This window comes from Apium graveolens, chromosome 7 (assembly GCF_009905375.1).
Source record: "Apium graveolens cultivar Ventura chromosome 7, ASM990537v1, whole genome shotgun sequence".
NCBI classification, from domain to species: Eukaryota; Viridiplantae; Streptophyta; class Magnoliopsida; order Apiales; family Apiaceae; genus Apium; species Apium graveolens.
In genome coordinates this window covers 253,811,849-253,823,773 of record NC_133653.1, presented here as the reverse complement: position 1 = coordinate 253,823,773, position 11,925 = coordinate 253,811,849, and the positions used below count along the sequence as shown (strand labels likewise).

Below are 11,925 nucleotides of genomic sequence, written 5' to 3'. Positions count from 1 at the left end.
TACTCTACTTCTTTCTCAGCCTCTGCTTCTTAGTCAACACTTGAGTTTATTCGGGATTCGCGACCTTTCCAGACCTTAAAGTGATTGCAGTTGTTGGGATGATAAGTGGTTGGCACAGGTTGCTGCGAACGCTGAAAGTTGCTCACGAACGGAGCTGATTTACTAGAAATTACGCATTGATCAGTCTCGTGGGAACCAACACAAAGCTCACAGACACTAGCGATTTGATTAACTCCATAATTAGCCAAAGTGTCCACCTTCATCGTCAAAGCCTTAAGTTGGGCAGCTATAGCAGTTGCTGCATCCAACTCCAGAATTCCTGCTACCTTTCCCTGAGTCAGTCTCTGGGAAGGATTCTGGTACTCATTAGCAGCCATCGGTTCAATAAGTTCATAAGCTTCATCGTAGCTTTTAGCCCACAAGGCTCCTCTTGATGTTGCATCAAGCATGGGTTTAGAAGTAGCACCCAATCCATTATAGAAATAGTAAATAATCATCCAATCAGGCATGTCATGGTGTGGGCACTTCCTTAGCATCTCCTTATATCGATCCCAAGCCTCACACAGAGATTCTCCAATTTGCTGAGCAAACTGAGTAAGAGCATTCCTGATTGCAGCAGTCTTCGCTATAGGGAAGAATTTAGTGAGAAACTTTTGAGCAAGATCTTCCCATGTGGTGATAGACCCTGCTGGTAGAGAATGTAACCATCACTTAACTTTGTCCCTCAGAGAGAATGGGAATAGTCTTCGCAGCTTGATAGCATCTTCAATCACATCATTGAATTTGAACGTGTCGCAGATCTCGATGAAATCCCTAATGTGCATGTTGGGGTCTTCAGTAGGAGAACCCCCAAACTAAATCGAGTTCTGTATCATCTGAATTGTGCTTGACTTGATCTGAAAAGTGTTAGCCCTGATGGCTAGCCTGATGATGCTTGACTGAATGTCATTAATCTTAGGCTGAGAATAGTCCATCAAAGCCTTAGGATTTTCTGTTTGATCACCCATCTCTACTAAAGTTGGTTCCTCTACTTTCTCTTCTTCTTCTTCTTCTACCTTCTTTTCTTCCTTAAAACTTCCCTTCGAATCACCACAAGTTCTTCCTCGGCTTTATCCAGTGTTCTCTTATGAGTACGCGAACGCGTATGCATACACCCTCGCTAGAGTATCTGAAATAAGACAAGGAAACAAATAAGTAACAATGTCCGAGTCAATGAACTTTAACGACCACTGATGGAAATCACATAAACTATAAATTAACACTGCAGTCCCCGGCAGCGGCGCCAAAAACTTGTTAGTCACTAAACACGCGCTAATAATTCACGCAAGTATACGCATTCGCAAGTAATATAAAATCTTTTCTAGTTCGTTCCCACAAAGACTGGCGTTGGTTAACTATTTAATTCATGCATTTAAGCAACAATGTATGGTTATTATTTAATGTTAAGATGATAACAATTTGGGTTGTTTATAACTAAGAATTAAGCTAACAATTATAACTAAGAGAATAAGATTGGTTGAATTAATATATATGATAAACATGAGATTCTAGCTTCATTAAATACTTCATTCAATAGCCTTATTGTTCTCAACCTTAGCATGCAATGGTGATGACACTAATCAGACAACACGAAACTGATAAACGCCAACTTTCGTTGCACGAGTACCATACTACCAGACATCCACAAAAGAGATAGAAGCTGAATAGACACCAATTATATTGAGACCCTATATGTCTATAGAATTTGACAACATAACGGTTTAAGCACAAGTTATCTATCTTGATTACATAGGGCAAGTAAGATGGGTAAAATTACCTACAAATCATGCATAACAATAACACATGAACCTATGCTAGCATGGCAAGTTCTAAATCCTTAAATTCACTGTCGCTTTATTAAGAATTAACATGCTATCTTACAAGTTCGCGATTCTTATAAGACGAATAAGCACAACCAATACTAGGTTATCATACAATCACCACACATTAAGGCATCGAAACAATTTAACTAAAGAAATCCATAAATAAATCCGCTAGAACCCCACGATAACGATTAGCCCATAATCAGACTCATCATCAACGTGGGCTCCGATGAAAACATGGTATAACAAACATAGTCTTTATACTTAAATAATAAAACCAAGCACGAAACAAGAGTAAAGGTTCACAAGTAAGAAAACTAGCATCCAAGTTACAAATTAAAATAAAGATTCACTAGTAAAAACAAGATCTTCTTCATCTTCATTGAATCATGCTAATACGGTCTTCTTACAGCTCTCATTGCGCTCTGGTACGTCTCTCCCATGAAAACGTTCTTATTTGAATATATATAGTATCCCTAATCAATTTGGAAGTCTCCAAATTAGAATTGCATTAGAATCAGGATTCAAAACTTTCACACCGGCGCGACCACGCACTATCACAGTGTGGGCGCGCTGTCATTCTGGAATCCTGGCGCGGATGCGCGCTATCACAGCGTGGGCGCGCCGTCCTTCTAGGAAAAACTCAGATTTCATCATTTTCCTTGCTGCTTCGAGCCGACTTTCCACGAACTTTTATTCCAACACCACCTTGACACCAAATTAGCACCAAAACAATGCTAATTCACCTGATTATGTAGATAATGCCTGAAATGCAAAAACACTAGAAAACACATTAAAACAATTAACAACTTGAGTACAAATGCATCAATTCAAAGCTTATTAGAGCATAATAAAGTATCATAATGCCACTCAACAATAAATCCCCGAGATAGTCTTTGCGAGAGAGATAATTTTCTCTTGCAACTCAAGTTTCTCTCGCTCAGCCTCTTCGGCTAAGCGTTCATCCTCAAGAGTGATTTCCATTTTAAACGGTTGAAGATCCACTCGTTGATCACTTGATAACTCCTCATAAAATGAGGATGGAACTTCATGAGAACTGAAGATTTGATCATTAATCTTGACTTTACGTCCCCAGGGATCATAATAGACACGACCCTTTTCGAACTTGAAAGCTGGATAGTAAATCCCAGCAATGTTACGAGTACAAAACAAACATTGAGCCATGAACATTCGAGAAGATGAGGAGTTGAGTTTAAGAAATCTTGAAATAGAAGTGATTGAAGTGACAGGTCAGTGAGAAGTTTTGAGAGTGAAGGGTTATATTTATAGAAAAGAAAGTAGAAACCGAAGAGACTCTTTGACTGACCATGCAACAATTAGACATAATAAGCATACAAGATTACGCGTATCTAGGCAAGCAAAAAGTAAGCTCTCTCTTCATATTCCTATTCCCAATGTAAATATTCAAGTATCAGTGGATACTTGCATTAGTAGCTAACCCATTTAATCAATTAAAAGATATTCTACTCACTCGCTGATTAATTAAAAATACTGTTAACAATTTATTTTGAATAAATTCAAAATAATCAATGAAGTATAACAGTCAATCATGGTTTGACCATTATCAGTATCTTAATTACTAGTATCAGGATTTATCAACTACTGACAGAAACTATTAGTCAAAACAAGTTTAACTAATAACATATTTTATAAGCATAATCAGTAGTTCAACATGCAATTATCACATAAGATCATTTAACAAAGTTTGCATGTTATCATGGCATCAAGCATTTAGCATAAGAATCAGTATCTAACACGTATTGACAAATAATAAGATACCATGCTTCAAGAATATCAGCAGACTTAATTATCAGAGTTTGAGAATTGTTCTGAAATCATTCCCAATTCATTCACCAATCTTGTGAATGTAGCTTCACAGAGAGGCTTGGTGAATATATCTGCTACTTGCTGATCTAATGGAACAAAGACCAATTCCACTGTACCAGCTTCCACATGTTCCCTTATGAAATGATATCTGATGCTGATGTGCTTAGTCATTGAATGCTGCACTGAATTTCTTGTCATTGTAATAGCACTTTGATTATCACAATATATAGGAATAGAAAAATAGTCTAACCCATAATCCAGCAGCTGATTCTTCATCCATAGAATTTGAGCACAACAGCTTCCTACATCAATGTATTCAGCTTCTGCAGTTGAAGTGGAAATTGACTTTTGTTTCTTGGTGTACCAAGAAACCAATCTGTCACCAAGAAATTGGTAGCTTCCAGAAGTGCTTTTCCTGTATATTTTGCATCCTCCAAAATCAGCATCTGAATATCCAATTAGCTTAAAGTCTGAATCTCTAGGATACCATAATCCCAGATTCATGGTGCCTTTGAGATACTTGAAAATTCTTTTCACAGCTAATAGATGAGGTTCTCAAGGGTCAACTTGGAACCTTGCACAGAGACAGGTAGCATATATGATATCAGGTCTACTAGCAGTCAGATATAGGAGTGAGCCAATCATACCTCTGTAGTTAGTTATATCTACTGAAAAACCAGTATTTAAATCTAACTTGGTTGCAGTGGCCATAGGAGTTGATGCAGTTGAGCGGTCTTGCATTCCAAATCTTTTGATTAAGTTCCTAGTGTATTTGGATTGATTTATGAAGATTCTTTTATCAGTCTGTTTAACTTGTAACCCCTGAAAGTAACTCAATTCTCCCATCATACTCATTTGATACCTGGACTGCATTAGCTTTGCAAATCTCTCACAGAGTTTATCATTAGTAGAACCAAAAATGATATCATCAACATATATCTGTACTAACAACAAGTCATTACCATGGTATTTATAAAAGAGAGATTTATCAATTGTACCTCTTGTGAAACCACTCTCTAGCAGAAATAGAGCAAGTGTTTCATACCAGGCCCTTGGAGCTTGCTTCAATCCATAGAATGCTTTATCCCGTAAGTAGACATGATCTGGATATTTTGGATCAATGAACCCTGGAGGTTGTTCAACATAAACTTCCTCTTCGAGTTCTCCATTTAAGAATGTACTCTTTACATCCATTTGGAACACCTTAAACTTCTTGTGAGCAGCATAGGCAAGAAAGATCCTTATTGCCTCTAATCTTGCAAATGGAGCAAATGTCTCATCATAATCAATGCCTTCTTGTTGTGAATAACCCTTTACAACCAGTCTTGCTTTGTTCCTTGTAACAATGCTCTCACTGTCAGTTTTGTTTTTGAACACCCATTTTGTGCCAACTACAGATCTGTTCTTTGGTCTTGGCACCAGAGTCCAGACTTTGTTCCTTTCAAACTCATTGAGTTCCTCTTGCATTGCTGTGACCCAATCAGCATCTTGCAGAGCTTCTTCAACCTTCTTAGGTTCAGTTTGAGATATAAAAGAATGATAGAGACATTCATTCCGAGTGGCTTTTCTTGTTCTTACACCACTGTCAGGGTTTCCAATGATTAAATCAGTGTGTGTAACTTAGACATTTTCTTGCAGATGGAAGTTGACTCCTAGAAGAAGAACCTCCCCCCTTGATACATGAATTCTCTGTTATTTCCTTGAGTAGTACCACTATTATTTCCTGATGCTCCCCCTGAATCAATGTCCCCATTGTTATCATTATTTGACTCATCAGAGTTTGAGGAAGATGAGTCTGATGATCTTTCTACTGATGTTTCTTGAGTTGAATCACTTGTAGTAGTCCCTGAATGTGAATTATGTTGCTCCCCTCAACATATGCTTATATGTCAGAAGAATTTCCACTATCCTGTGGAATCTCAAAGCTTCGAGTGATATCAGGATTTACTGAATCAGAGTCAGGATTTAGAAGTTCAGCATAAGGTACTTCATTTTCAAATCTCAACTTGTTATGGTCATCTGCATCTTCTAGACCTGTTATCTTCTTGTCATCAAAAGATACATGTATAGACTCCGTGACTGTTCTTGTTCTCATATTGTAAAATTTGAAGGCTTTTGTAGATAATGGATATCCCACAAAGATTTCTTCATCAGCTTTTAAGTCAAAATTGGTAAGCTGCTCCGGATGAGTTTTGAGAACAAAACACTTACAACCAAATATATGAAAGTATTTCAAATTTGGCTTCTTCCCTTTCACCATCTCAAATAGTGTCTTTCCATGCTTGTTGATCAATGTTGCATTTTGTGTAAAGCAAGCAGTTTGCACAGCCTCAGCCCATAAGTAGGTAGGCAATCTTGCTTCTTCTAGCATGGTTCTTGCAACTTCTATCAGAGTTCAATTCTTTCTTTCAACAAATCCATTTGCTTGTGGAGTTCCAGGAGCAGAAAACTCTTGTTTTATCCCCTTGAGTTTGCAGAACTCTTCCATAGAGCTATTCTTGAATTCAGTCCCATTATCACTTATGATGATCTTCACTTTGTATGTTGACCCTTTTTCCAGATCCATCACATGATCAAGAAGATTGGATAGAGTTTATCCTTACTGTGCAGAAAATACACCCATGTGTATCTTATATATTCATCAAAAATCACAAGTGCATACCTCTTCTTGGCAATAGACATAACATTCACTGGACCAAAGAGATCAACATAAAGTAGATGATATGGTTCAAGAATTGAGGATTCAGTTTTACTCTTGAAAGATGTCTTCCTTTATTTGGCTTTATGGCATGAATCACATAAGCCATCAGGAGTAAACACTGCATTGGGCAATCCTCTTACAAGATCTTTCCTCACAAGTTAAATTATATTGTTGAAGTTGAGGTGATAAAGTCTTTTATGCCAGTTCCAGCTGTCTTCCACAAATGCACCACTCAGTAGACAAACTTCTGAATTATCAATTGTGGTGGAGACCCTAGCTTCATACAAACTACCATGTCTCACACCAGTCAATGTGATCTTGCCATCAGACTTATTGACAATTTCACAACGCTCCTTGTAAAAATTGACATGGTAACTGTTATGGCGAAAACACGCGCTAAAATTCACGCAAGTATACGCGTTCGCAAGTAGTATAAGATATAAATCAGATTCGTTCCCATAGAGACTGGTTTAGGATAAGTTCAATTTATGTAACTATGGAACAATGTATGGTTATCGCTCAATGCTAAGACAAATAACAAAATAGGTTTTAATTAAACTAAGAGATTAAACTAACAATTATAACTAAGAGAACAAGAATGGTTGAATTAAAATATATGACAAACATGGGATTCTAACTTCATTAAATACTTCATTCAATAGCCTTTTCGTTCTTAACCTTAGCATGTGATGGTGATGACACTAATCAGATAACACGAAACTGATAAACGCCAACTTTCGTTGCACGAGTACCATTCTACCAGACATCCACAAAAGAGATAGAAGCTGAATAGGCACCAATTATATTGAGACCCTATATGTCTATAGAATTTGACAACATAACGGTTTAAGCACAAGTTATCTATCTTGATTATATAGGGAAAGTAAAACGGTTAGAGTTACCTACAAATCATGCATACACATACATGAACCTATGCTAGCATGGCAAGTTCTAAACCTCTATATTCACTGTCGCTTCAATAGAGATTAACACGCTATCTTATATGTTAGCTGTAATAACCCCAATTTTTGGAAATTTTTGAAACCCTTATGAATAGTGATTTTACAGATTATGCTGAATAAGAAAAGTTTTCATGCCACGCTATGTAGGGGTTCTGTTATTGATATTCTGAGATTTTATTAGTACTCTATATGGTATATAAGTGTCTGTAAAGATCGTCAGAATCCAATTCCGAACACTTTGATTTTTCCAGGAAATCTACCAGATACAAAAAGAATTGAGTATAAGGTAACAGAATAAAAAGGATTTAAATTCAAGGATTATACGAGAGGATCATAAAAGGAATATAATGTATTGAGAAAGGTTAAGGAAACCTAAGTAATGAGATTCCGGGTATGATCCCTCAAATGATAAACGAGAACGAAAGTTAAGCGAACCGTATAACAGATCAACGGTCATTAGCCAAGTGATTAAGAGTTAAGCAAAGGGTTAGAGGGGAGTGATGTCACCTCACCAACAAGAAGAGGACAAGTGTGGGAGGATGACATCACAGGATGACCTAAGCATGACATAAGGGAAGGAGGTGTGGTTGATTAATAACCACACAAATTTCATGGTTAAAAAGGTAATTTACCAAAATCAAAAGCTAGTAACCAAGCAAATAACTCACAAAACACAAAGATATTTGATTTCTTCATCTTGCTCTCGGCTTTCAAGGAAAAAGCAAGAAAGAAAATTTCAAAATCAAGATCCAACCATTGTTAAATCACAAGGTAATTATCCAAGGTCCCTCATGATTAGTTATAGCTATCCTATAAGTTTGAGCTTCTAATTCATCCACAATCTCTTCCTAAAAATCATGGAAGAAGATGGCGAATAGTGTTTTTCAAGAACTAAAATTTTTGTTCTTGAAGTTTTGTTTAGTTTAAGCTTGGATAAGGACTTTAAGGGTGATTCCAAGTCATTCTCTTGATTCTCCACTCTCCAAGGAAGGTATAAACTCCAAACCCTAGCTTTAGTTTTGAGTAATTAGGAATGAATATGATTGATATAGTATATGTGAAGCATGATGCTTGATTGTTTAAAGTTTGGTTGAGTTTGTAGAGTTTAGTTGGTTTTGTGGTATTTTTGGGGTTGTAAATCTTGATAATTAGTTAAGGAACCTAAGTAAAGCTTTTAGTTCATGTGGGGAATAAGTATAAATTATTAATATGGAGTTGTTGGGGCTGTTATGATGTAGGATGGATGGAGTTTTGATTGGGTTGTGAATTGGGATTGGTTGGTGGTTGTTTTGGAATGGTTTAAATTTGGGAAATCGCGTAAACATAGCCGTCGTAATGCCCGATTTACCGTAGACTGTTTTTGTTCTTAACATCAGAACCCTTGAACTCACTGCTAGGTTTTGACCATTGCCATGTTTAGATAGTTCATGTTACGATCTTCGTTTTGATATGTGGTTCGTTTGATTCCGATGAACGGTTTAGGAGAAACGGCCGTTTTAAGTAACGACGTTGCGCGAACGAACCCTTACCCCTCGCCTTACTTTGAAACATAGGTTAAAAACTTAAAGACTAATTGAAGTATGAAACATTTATGCAAGGTGTAATAGGCAGTTGGTAAGACACCCGAGAAGGAATCTCCTTAAAACTCGTAATGGTTAAATTATTAAAAATGGTGGAGCCGAGGGTACTCGAGTGACTTAAGAGAATCAGTAAGCGCAAAGCGAGCGTTAGAGTCTAAGTTGGTTAATGTATAGATTTACAAGTGACTTTGGTTTAATTCCAACTTACTTGTTGTTTATAGGTTACCAGACTCGTCCCGAGCCATTCGTAACCCTCAGTCGCTCAGGCAAATTTTCTATCCGTTATACTGTTGGTGTGATGTATACACTTGTATATGCATTATCTTGTAATAGATGCATGACGGTTATATTAGCAAATTCTTGCGATATATTGTAGCATGTGATATGGTACATATGCATGCCTGTTTCGTATTCTTGCCATATATATCTGTTGGTTCAGTTGATAATACATATGCTAGAGAATAGTGGTAAATTGCATATACCCTTAGTATAAGGACCCAAAGGTGAAAACATTTTCTAAAATCGGGAGTCGAGAATCCCGAGTAGATTATATATATATATATTTATATATGGTTATAGTTTTCAAAACTATTAATCGAATAAGGTTTATTCGATAACTTTATTTTATTAATGAATATTATCTTGAATATTCATTCGAGGAATTATGACTCCTTTATATTATTTATTGAATATTACTTGGATATTCATTGGAGGATGTATGACTCCGTTTATTTTATTTAATGAATATTATTTATAATATTCATTCGAGGTATTATGACTCCGCTTATTATTAATAATATTCTTTATTTTATTAAAGAATAATGTTTCGATAATCAAACTTATTTTCGATTATTCAAATAAAGATAGTACTTTCATATAAGTATATCTTTGGTTATTTAATATCCATTTCAAGTATAAGTTTTTAAAACTTCTACTTCGATTATTTTTATAAGGATTATCTTTATGAGAATATTATTTAAATAATAATATTCTTTCTAATATATCGGGACTGATTTATTTTAATAAATCAGCAGTACTCCAAACATTCTTAAAAATGTTTTCGAGTCTTCAAAATGATTTTTAAAGTTAGAGTGGACCCCAAAACTCATTTTTTTTATATTTAAGATCTTCCTTTCAAAAGGGATTTAAATACTCGCTCAAAACCTGGGGGATCCAGCTCTGTGGTGCATTTTACATTCGCAACGTGGTTGCTGTTTTGAGAAAACAAATGAATTGATTACTTACCCAACGTTCGGGAAGTAAGCCCATCTAATTGAGTCGGCATAAGCGACAGGTCGGGGTACGGTCTATCAAAGTGTAAGTGGCTGGGTGGCAGTCCATCAACGCGTAAGAGGCCGGGTGGCGGTCCAGCACAAGGTCCTTATGTGACCAGGGTGATGACCGATGGGGGATTCATCCATCTACTAGTAGAAAAGGTTACTTAATGGGTATCTTTGCCTGATCAGCAAGATATCGGGTTTATGCCAAAATTCTTTTCTTTCCAAATTCATTGGATATTACAACTCTGTTCATACTTTACATAACAGAGATTTTCACGAAATGTATGAGATATATATATATATATAAAGATATATATATCAGGACTTAATGAAGTATCTCGTAACTTCATTATTTATAATGATATTTCAAAGATTGAATCTATTCAAGTCTTATCTTGTAGTCTCATCTGGGTGATGAACTTTGAAACTGATTATAACTTGAACGGTGGTAGTTCAAGTAGTATTCAGATATAAGTATATTGGAGTATCTTGTAACTTCATCTTTTAAACTTATATCTAGTAAATGATTATCTTATGCATGACAAAGATTTTCAGAAAAACGTTGAGACAAGGTTAGATATATGAGATCACCTTGCAACGATATTTTTATACAGTTATAAACTGGAACTCTGTGTATATTATGCATGGAAGAGGACTTCCAAGATTTTGAAATGTATATATACATATATACTGAATATTTTGTGACTTGGTCGCGTTAAGATATCAACTTGGTTCATTTCTTCTTGACCAAGACTTTCATGAGTACTATGAGAATGCTCATATATTGTAAATCACTATACATATTATTTTGGTGGGCTTGTTGCTCACCCTTGCTTTCTTCTTTCATCACACAACATCAGATAGACAAGATGAACAGGACCAAGCTCCTATAGGCGTTGATGTCGCTGTAGCTGAGGTAGGAACTACCAATAGGCTAGGCTGTCAACTTTTGATGTACCAGATTATGTATATTTATGAATTGTAATAATGGCAAAGAAATGTAAATTTATTCAGAAACCTTTTTAAGGTGTATTGGCATATAATTGTGGAATAAAATGACTTGTGATTATTTTTGGATATTCATCTTTGAGACTATAACTTGTGGTGTGTGTGTTTATTGTGGGGTCACAGTACAGAGTAGTTGATTGTTTATTAAGATTGGGTGTTATTAAGGGAAATGGAACTCGTGACAACCCAGATCCTCGACCCCGGATTTGGGGGTGTTACAGAAGTGGTATCAGAGCTGAGCGTTATAAACCTCAGAGATGATGCGACGTTAAGATAATAAGTTCACTAAGATAATAAGAACTCTTGCCAAGTTCATAGTCGGGCTACCTAACGTAGTACTGACAGTTAAATCCCTTATGGGAACCCTTATAAATATCGTGATAGAAGCGTAGTTCGTTATCGTATATGGTAGCGGGACTCCGAACCCTGAGGTTGAGGAGCAACAACGCGATGATGTTTTATTACTTATTGGAGATCAGATTATGGATCCGATAGAGCGTTCTAACGCGGGATCGGATGATGTTGATATTGAGGATGTAGTGGTTGAGGATGTTGTCCTAGATGGGATTGTTGCTGAGGAGGATCCCGTGAAAGATCCTGACAAGAATGAATAAAGGACCACTATGGAATTGATAACCATGGTTAGGGAAACTACCAGAGGTAGGATTGGTCGGTTACTATCGG

The 11,925-nt window shown here is 36.3% G+C and overlaps 1 non-coding gene across 1 annotated transcript; it reads left to right on the top strand.

Annotated features, from left to right (window-relative positions):
• Nucleotides 1-507: 507 nt before the first annotated feature.
• On the top strand, nt 508-614 carry LOC141676046 (small nucleolar RNA R71). Its single transcript, XR_012556657.1, has one exon. It is a non-coding gene; the product is annotated as a small nucleolar RNA R71 (small nucleolar RNA).
• The last annotated feature ends 11,311 nt before the right edge of the window (nt 615-11,925 follow it).